Source organism: Gopherus evgoodei, unplaced genomic scaffold (assembly GCF_007399415.2).
Source record: "Gopherus evgoodei ecotype Sinaloan lineage unplaced genomic scaffold, rGopEvg1_v1.p scaffold_31_arrow_ctg1, whole genome shotgun sequence".
NCBI classification, from domain to species: domain Eukaryota; kingdom Metazoa; phylum Chordata; order Testudines; family Testudinidae; genus Gopherus; species Gopherus evgoodei.
In genome coordinates, this window is record NW_022059983.1 from 3,378,230 (window position 1) to 3,387,584 (window position 9,355).

The window sequence follows — 9,355 nt, forward strand, 5'->3', positions numbered from 1 at the left end:
CAGGATTCCACTCTTTTGTCCGTGCACTCATTCCTGGATTGTGGGTGGCTAAGCTCAAGAGAGCAGTTGTAAATATTTCTGCAGAGCTTGAAAAAACAGCTAATGCATTAATAGACGCTTTCCAAAAGTTGCAACGAAAGACTAATGAAGTAGCAAAAGTAACTTTGCAAAATAAACGTGTGCTAAATGCCATGAATGCTAAATTAGGGAGAAGCTTGTGCTCGCATCGGGGAAAAATGTTGCTTTTCTGTTAATCACTCTGGCTTAATTGACAAGGATTTACAAGCTATTAAGAATTGTGCTGTTGTTTTCCATGCTATATCTCTTGATCACACTTTTAGTTTTAAGGACCTCCACTCAGACCTTGGGTCATGGTTTACTAGCCTCCCCCGTACAATTGTTAAATGGATATGTGTCCCAAGAGTCCCATTATGGTCCTCTAGGGACAAAGGGGGGATTGTTAGGCCTGAATAAAGATATAGCAGACAAAACCAGGTATGCCAACCTGACCAAAGTCAGGCTAACAGAGGTTTGTGGATAATCCCTGAGTGGAAAACACTGAGAAGCAGCAGCATGTCTCACAAGCGCTGGGAAAAAGTGAGATAAGAGAGAAGCTGCATTCCTGGCATAGTACCAGATGTGCTGTGTTCGGGCAGCTCCTTCGAAGAACTGATAAGAGCCCTAGTTTCCCAGCCTCCTTGTTTTCACTCCCTGGTTTTGTTCTTTGTTTGTTTTTAACTCCCCTACATTTCTAACTTTAGGCATGCATGTATACTAAAGGTGTCTAGTTTCTAGTTGTTAGAAGAAGGGGGTGGGTTGCTCCAGTGAATAATTTATGACGCGATGGAACTGTCTATATAGGCTTATACTAAGATGTAAAGAGGGGGCTGGTTCTCTCTGGAGACGAGCTGCTCTCTATTGATGCGTGCACTTGTCAATAAAGAGCTTTTGATCGGACCTTGCTGGTGTTGCCCGTCTCTCTTGCGGTCAGACAACGAACTTTGCCATCGGGGTTAGAGTCCCTGACAGTTTGAACAAAACAACTCTATCCATCATATTACCCTTTTGCACCTGTCATTGGGATGGGTCAGTCTGTTCCTTCTTATCTGTGTGGAATGTGCCAGTATGTGAATGTTCTGATCTCTGGTGTTTAGTATCTTTTAGGTACGTATCTTCTTGCAGCATCAGCCCTTTCCTTGCCAGCTTCTGTGAGCAGGGCCTGCCTCTGGCTCACAGCTTCACTTTGCTTTAGGTTAGCAAAGTCTTGACCATTACTTTAGTTCAGGCCTCAGGCCTCATACTGGGCCTTTATCAGGGCCTTCGCTTACTACATTCCTCTCTCCTGAAAGTCAGGGGTCTCCAGCGCCTCAGCCTGGCAATGGAGGCTCAGCTCTGCAGGGAGCTGGCTGAGGCTAGTACTTGGCTCTCCCAGCCCAGAGCCAGCTGCACCTTGACACCAGCTGAGCTGGTTCCTTGGCGTGCTCCCGGAACAACTCAAGGGCTGTGCTGGTGTCTGCAGCTGGGAGAACTGTCCCGTGCCTGGGGTGAGAGCCCTCTGTGAGGGTGTGTAACAGATGCAGACCCTCTCCTCCCTCCTCAGCAACCCTTGGATCCGGGCAGAGCCAGTGCCATTCAGCCTTCGGTGGCCCTTCCAGGCACTGCGACCCTTGGACCTGGGAGGAGCCAATGCCTTTAACCCCACCCCAGGGCCCTGCACTGTCACAGCAGCTCATGACTCTGGACTGCCTGTCCCTGGCAGGTCCCTGCACCCTTTCCCAGCTGTGTTGGGTGCCCAGGGTCTTGTGTGGGAGTGGAGGGGGCAGGGGTGTGGCAGATCCTGTCTTCCCACCCCCGCGGGGAGGGGTCACTGATCTATGTGCTTTCATGGTGTCATAAACAGATAGCTAAGGGTTAATGTCTCTTTCACCTGGAAAGGGGTAACAAACAACACCCGACCAGAGGACGAATCTGGAAACAAGACTATTTCAAATCTGGGTGGAGGGAAGTTTTGGGTGTGAGTGCTTTGTTCTTGGTCTGTTCTCTTTCTGGGCTCTGAGAGTGACCACAGGAATCTCCAGGCTTTCTAATCTTCTGTTTCCAAGTTGTAAGTACAAGGATAGTAAGACAATAGGTTTATATTGTTTTTTTTGTATTTACATGTGTGTAGTTGCTGGAATGTGTTAAATTGTATTCTTTTTGGATAAGGCTGTTTATTCAATTTTTCTTTTAAGCAATTGACCCTGTATATTGTCACCTTGATACAGAGACCATTTTTATGTCTTTTTCTTTCTTTTTATATAAAGCTTTCTTTTTAAGACCTGTTGGATTTTTTTTTTTTAGTGGGGGCTCAAGGGAATTGAGTCTGCAGCTCACCAGGGAATTGGTGGGAGGAAGAAGACGGGGGAAGAGAGAATCTCTTTGGGTTAGATTTACTAAGCCTGACTTTGCATACCCTCTGGGTGAGGGAAGAGAGAGATTTGATCTCTCGGTACTTGCGTTTCAAGGACTTGAAGCAGGTAGTATCCTAGGGTCCCCAGGGCAGGGAAATCTGGGAGGAGGTAAAGAGGGGGAAGGGAAGTGGGTTATTTCCCATTGCGGTGAGACTCAGGGCATCTGAGTCTTGGGGTTCCCCAGGGAAGGTTTTGGGGAGACCAGAGTGAGCAAGACACTGGAATTTTTCTGGCTGGTGGCAGTGATATCAGATCCAAGCTGGTAATTAAGTTTGGAGGTTTCATGCTAGCGTCTCATGTTCTGAACTCTAAGGTTCAGATCTGAGTAGGAGAGTTATGACATGAGTGACAGCGGTGTGGAAAGATAGAATCCAGAAGCCAGTGGGAATATTATTTATTTTCCTCTGCTAGGGCTTTTAAGCAGACAGAAAGACTTTGGTTTTAAAAAGAGCCAAGGAGAATTTTTTTTTCTGTTCTCTGGTTGCAGTTTGGCTTGCATATTAAGCAAGGAACTATTAAGGTTGACAGAGGGTCTTTTGTTAAACTATAGCACTCCCATTGAGAGTCAAGTACCCAGCACAACACACATGCAAATAAAGTGGTTTTTGTGGTTTACTTTACATTTAAAAGATTAGCTAGAGGAAAAAGAAGGCGCTGTTGCTAGGCAAACCCCAGGAGACAACAGAGCCACCAGTTCAGACAATAAACACCGGAGGGCACCCCAACACAAGAAAACAGGAACCATGCCTTCCAAGGTAAAATGGGTGCAGAGAAACAAATCAAAGAGGCAGACCGCAGGCGAGATATGGAAAAAAGACTACAAGAGATGTAGCTGAGAGAAAGAGAGGCAGCCTACAAAAGAGAACAAGAAGACAGAGAGGCAGCCTACAAAAGAGAGCAAGCAGCTAAAGATGCAGACCAGCAAAGACAGCTGGAACTCCAGAGGGAGACCTACCGGCAGGCCCTGGAATTAGAAAAGGCTAAGCAACAGAACATAGCCAATCCTAACAACCCTGTGCTAATGACTGTTCCACATCACAGGAAATTTCCCACCTACTAGGCAGGTGATGACACTGAGGCCTTCTTAGAAAATTTTGAAAGGGCCTGTCTTGGATACAGCATCCCTGAAGACCAGTACATGGTAGAGCTGAGGTGACAGCTCAGTGGACCCTTAGCAGAGGTGGCGGCTGAAATGCCAAAGGACAGAATGAACGATTATAAACTGTTTCAAACCAAGGCCAGATACAGAATGGAGGTAACCCCAGATCATGTCCGTTGGCGATTCAGAACCCAAAAGTGGAAACCAGATGTGTCATTTCCCAGACACGCCTACTACGTTGGGAAAAATTATGAGGCCTGGATATCAGGAAACAATGTTAAATCCTTGGAAGAACTGCACCTCCTCATACAAATGGAGCAATTCTTGGATGGTGTTCCTGAGGACATAACACAGTACATACAAGATGGAAAACCCAAAAATCTCACTGAGGCGGGGAAGATTGGAGCCAAACGGATGGAAGTGGCAGAAAGCAAGAAAGCTACCGACAAGGGGAATGAATAACCCAGAGGGCACACCGACAATAAACCCTACAACCAAGGGCAACCCAAGACCCCTCCTACAAGCCAAGGAAAGCCACAGACACCCTATTCTTCCACCTCACCAGTCTCCAGTATCTCACCTTGACCCAGTGACCAGTCAGCTGGAAGATGCTTTAAGTGTAATGAACTGGGACATATAAAGGCCAACTGCCCAAAGAACCCCAGCCGAGTGCAGTTCATTACACCACCCTCACACCAAAGATCCCCAGGCCCAGATGCCTCTCAAATACCTTTGGAGCGAAGGGAAATTTTGAGAGTGGGCGGAAGGAAGGTTACTGCATGGAGAGACACGGGGGCACAAGTGTCAGCTATCCACCAATCCTTCGTTGACCTCAAATTCATCAGTCCAAAGGCCCAAGTAACAATATACCCCTTCGTGTCACAAGCTGTAGACTTGCCTACAGCTGAACTGCCTGTCCAGTACAAAGGCTGGTCAGGAATGTGGACTTTTGCAGTCTATGACAATTATTTCATCCCCATGCTACTGGGAGAAGACTTGGCCAACCAGGTGAAGCGGGCCAAGAGAGTGGGGATGGTTACATGTAGCCAAACCAGGCAAGCTTCCAGACCCATTCCTGTTCCAGAGGCCCCATCTGTGTTACAAGAGACCCAGACAGAGGTAGTAGACCCGGATCCCATGCCAACAACGGAAATAGCCACAGTGCTTCCAGTCCCAGACCAGGAACTGGAAAAGCAGCCAGCACCAGAACTGGTGCCAGCACTGACGACAGTGCTTGCAAATCCATCTTCAACCCCAACGCCAGAGGGTGCCAGCGAGCCTGAACTGGCAGAAGCAGCAGACAACCACACCCAAGAGGCTCAGCCAGAGCCTGAAGTACCCCCTGGTGCACCAGCGAAGAGCGGTTCACCAGCAACGGAAAAAACCCCATCACCTACATTGCATCCAGAGGGACCAAGCCCAAGTCCACAGTCTAAGGGAGAACTGATGTCTCCAGCTTCAAGGGACCAGTTCCAGACTGAGCAGGAAGCAGATAACAGCCTTCAGAAAGTTTGGGCGGCAGAATGGAACACCCCACCGCCTCTCGGCTCTTCTAATCGATCCCGATTTGTTGTAGAACAAGGACTTTTATACAAGGAGACTCTTTCTGGTGGACACCAGGAAGACTGGCACCCACAAAAACAGTGGATGGTTCCAGCTAAGTACCGGGAAAAGCTCTTAAGCTTAGCCCGTGATCATCCCAGTGGCCATACTGGGGTGAAAAGAACCAAGGACCGGTTGGGGAAGTCCTTCCACTGGGAGGGGATGGGCAAGGACATTGCCAGATATGTCCGGTCTTGTGAGGTATGCCAAAGGGTGGGAAAGCCCCAAGACCAGGTCAAGGCCCCTCTCCAGCTACTCCCCATAATTGAGGTCCCATTTCAGCGAGTAGCTGTGGATATTCTGGGTCCTCTCCCAAAAAAGACACCCAGAGGAAAGCAGTACGTACTGACTTTCGTGGACTTTGCTACCCGATGGCCGGAAGCAGTAGCTCTAGGCAACACCAGGGCTAAAGTTGTGTGCCTGGCCCTAACAGACATTTTTGCCAGAATAGGTTGGCCCTCTGACATCCTTACAGATTCAGGATCTAATTTCCTGGCAGGGACCATGAAGGAACTATGGGAAACTCATTGGGCGAACCACTTGATTGCCACCCCGTACCACCATCAAACCAATGGCCTAGTGGAAAGGTTTAATGGAACTTTGGGGTCCATGATACGTAAATTCATCCATGAACACTCCAATAATTGGGACTAGTGTTGCAGCAGTTGCTTTTTGCCTACAGGGCTGAACCACATCCCAGTTTAGGGTTTTTACCGTTTGAATTTGTGTATGGTCACGAGGTTAAGGGGCCATTACAGTTGGTGAAGCAGCAATGGGAGGGGTTTACGCCTTCTCCAGGAACTAACATTCTGGATTTTGTAAGCAACCTGCAAAGCACCTTCCGACACTCTTTAGCGCTTGCTAAAGAAAAGCAAAAAAATGCTCAGGAAGAGCAAAAGACCTGGTATGACAAACATACCAGAGAACATTCTTTCAAGGTAGGAGACCAGGTTATGTTCTTGAAGGCGCAACAGGCCCATAAGATAAAAGCATCATGGGAAGAGCCGTTCACGGTCCTGCCAAAGAGAGGTCAGCATTCATCACCCATGCAGGGGTGTATGAATTTAATGTGCTTCCTTTCGGGCTGCGAAATGCACCCGCCACCTTCCAGAGGCTGGTAGAGGGTCTACGAGCAGGACTGGGCAAATATGCAGTTGCCTACCTCGATGATGTGGCCATTTTCCCTGACTCCTGGCCCGAACACCTAGAACACCTGGAAAAGGTTTTTGAGTGCATCAGGCAGGCCGGACTAACCGTTAAGGACAAAAAGTGTCAAATAGGCCAAAACAGAGTAACTTACCTGGGACACCAGGTGGGTCGAGGAACCATAAACCCCCTACAGGCCAAGGTGGATGCTATCCAAAAGTGGCCTGTCCCAAAGTCAAAGAAACAGGTATCACACTGTAGACTCATATTTAGCTTGTGGTCTACTATAACCCCTAGATCTCTTTCTGCCATACTCCTTTCTAGACAGTCTCTTCCCATTCTGTATGTGTGAAACTGATTGTTCCTTCCTAAGTGGAGCACTTTGCATTTGTATTTATTGAACTTCATCCGGTTTACCTCAGACCATTTCTCCAATTTGTCCAGATCATTTTGAATTTTGACCCTGTCCTCCAAAGCAGTTGCAATCCCTCCCAGTTTGGTATCGTCTGCAAACTTAATAAGCGTACTTTCTATGCCAACATCTAAATCGTTGATGAAGATATTGAACAAAGCCGGTCTCAGAACAGACCCCTGCGGACCCTAACTTGTTATACCTTTCCAGCAGGATTGGGAGCCATTAATAACTACTCTCTGAGTACAGTTATCCAGCCAGTTATGCATCCACCTTATAGTAGCCCCATCTAAATTGTATTTGCCTAGTTTATCGATAAGGATATCATGTGAGACCGTATCAAAAGCCTTTCTAAAGTCTAGGTATACCACATCCACCGCTTCTCCCTTATTCACAAGACTCATTATCCTATCAAAGAAAACTATTAGATTGGTTTCACACGATGTGCTGTAGCTGGGCTGTACTCGGCAGGCTGGCACATGCGTGGGGCAGCACCTTGTAAGGGACGGCTAATCTTTGGGGGCGGAGCAGCGCTTGGGATAGATTCATAGATTCATAGATTCTAGGGTCAGAAGGGACCAATGTGATCATCTAGTCTGACCTTCTGCACAAAGGGGGTTTGTTTCTTTTGGTTCAGCGGAGCGGCAATCAAGGGCTTTTGTTTGCTTATTGCAGCCGGGCGGTGCTTAGCTGTTGTTTGTTTCTGCAGGGCGGTGTGGCACTGGGGGGGGTTGTTTGGTCAGGGTGCCATGGCTCTCGGGGGGGTTGTTCGGGCAGCGTGGCATGGAGCTGGGGGGATTGTTTGGGCAGAGAGGCGCTGCATTCAGGGGGGTTGTTTCTGCAGGGCGGTGCAGCTCTGGGGGGGTTGTTTGGGCACAGTGGTGCAGCACTCGGGGGGGTGTTTCTGCAGGGTGGTGCGGCACAGGTGGGATTGTTTGGGCAGTGTGGGGCAGCACTCGGGAGGGTTGTTTCTGCAGGGTGGTGTGGCGCTAGGGGGGCTGTTTGGGCAGAGTGGTGCAGCACTCGGAGGGGTTGTTTGGGCAGGGTGGCGTGGAGTTGGGGGGGTTGTTTGGGCAGGGTGGTGCAGCACTCGGGGAGGTGTTTCTGCAGGGCGGTGTGGCGCTAGGGGGGTTATTTGGACAGAGTGGTGCAGCACTCGGGGGGGTTGTTTGGGCAGGGTGGTGCAGCACTCGAAGGGGTTGTTTCTGCAGGGCGGTGCAGCACTGAGGGGATTGTTTGGGCAGGGTGGCGCGGCGCTTGGGGGGGTTGTTTCTGCAGAGTTGTGCAGCACTCGGGGGTGTTTCTGCAGAGCGTTGCTGCGCTGGAGGGGTTGTTTCTGCAGGGAGGTGCGGCGCTGGGGGGGTTGTTTGGGCAGGCTGGCGTGGCGCTCGGGGGGCAGTTGGCAGGGTGGGATAGCGCTCGGGCTGCGGCGATTGTTTCAGCAGGGCAATGCCTTTTTTTCTTTTTTTGCTTGGGGCAGCAAAAGAGTTAGAGACGGTCCTGGTACCCGGTCCACTCACCATTCTCTAGGGTGTGCCACCCCCTCCGTGTTATCGACTGGAAAGACCCCTTGAAAAGTGCTGGTTGCACATGCACCCACAGTGGCTTCCACACCTTTGCCAAACAGGCGGGTATTTCTGGCTCCAGGCTGCAGTCAGCTTAAATCCAAATTTTCCCACCTTGGCATCCATATTACCTGTAGGGTTACATTCTGCAAAGTGGTTACATTATCATAGAGCTTGCGTCCCAGGGGAAACTTTATCCCCACTGTGATGTGTCCATAACAACTGCACACCCAGAGGTTTTCTTCTGTGCAGGTACTCTTGTGATTACCCATGGTAACATCACATCCAAATTGTCGGACCCCATAACCCAAATACCCCAGGAGACCAGAGAGTTATATCTTTTTGAGACCCTCTCTGACAAGACACGGGTTCTGATGATTGGGTTTACCGCTGTCATTGATCATGGCATAGCCTGGGACAGGGGTAGACAATCTATGGCATGTGCACCGAAGGTGGCCACGAGCTGGATTTCAGTGGCACTCCCACTGCCTGGGTCCTGGCCACCGGTCCGGGGGCTCTACATTTTAATTTAATTTTAAATGAAGCTTCGGAAACATTTGGAAATCTGAAACCACATACTGACACTGCCAAATTCCCGGGTGAGGGGAGGAGTGGGAGGAGGCGTGAAATGAGAGGTGCAACTTCCTATGGACAAATCCTTAAAGTCCTCATTTGCCTCATAACCGCAACTTGGAGGTGTCGCTGTTCATATGTTTCCTCCTTTGCCACTTCATATCACGGGATCTGGGCAGGGTTTACAACAGCAACAACTGGGAATAGCAGCAAACAATCGGTCCAAAAGTTTATTCACAGGTAATAGCTAACCACTAGAGCCCACCCCGCTCCTAGAGCCACGCAGGAGCCCTGCGGTGTGTGATAGTCTCTCGCACTAAGGACATGTGCTGCTGCCACGAGAGGCCATCAGGTAATGCCTTGGGGGCAGAAGGGGGCAGTGCAGCCCACGTGGCCACATCGCCCTCTGCCTCAGGCCCTGGACTCAGAACAAGGACAGGCAGGGTGGGGACGGCCAATATTGACCTGGCAGAGGAGTGAGCCAGCCAGCCATTGGCCAGGCAGGGGC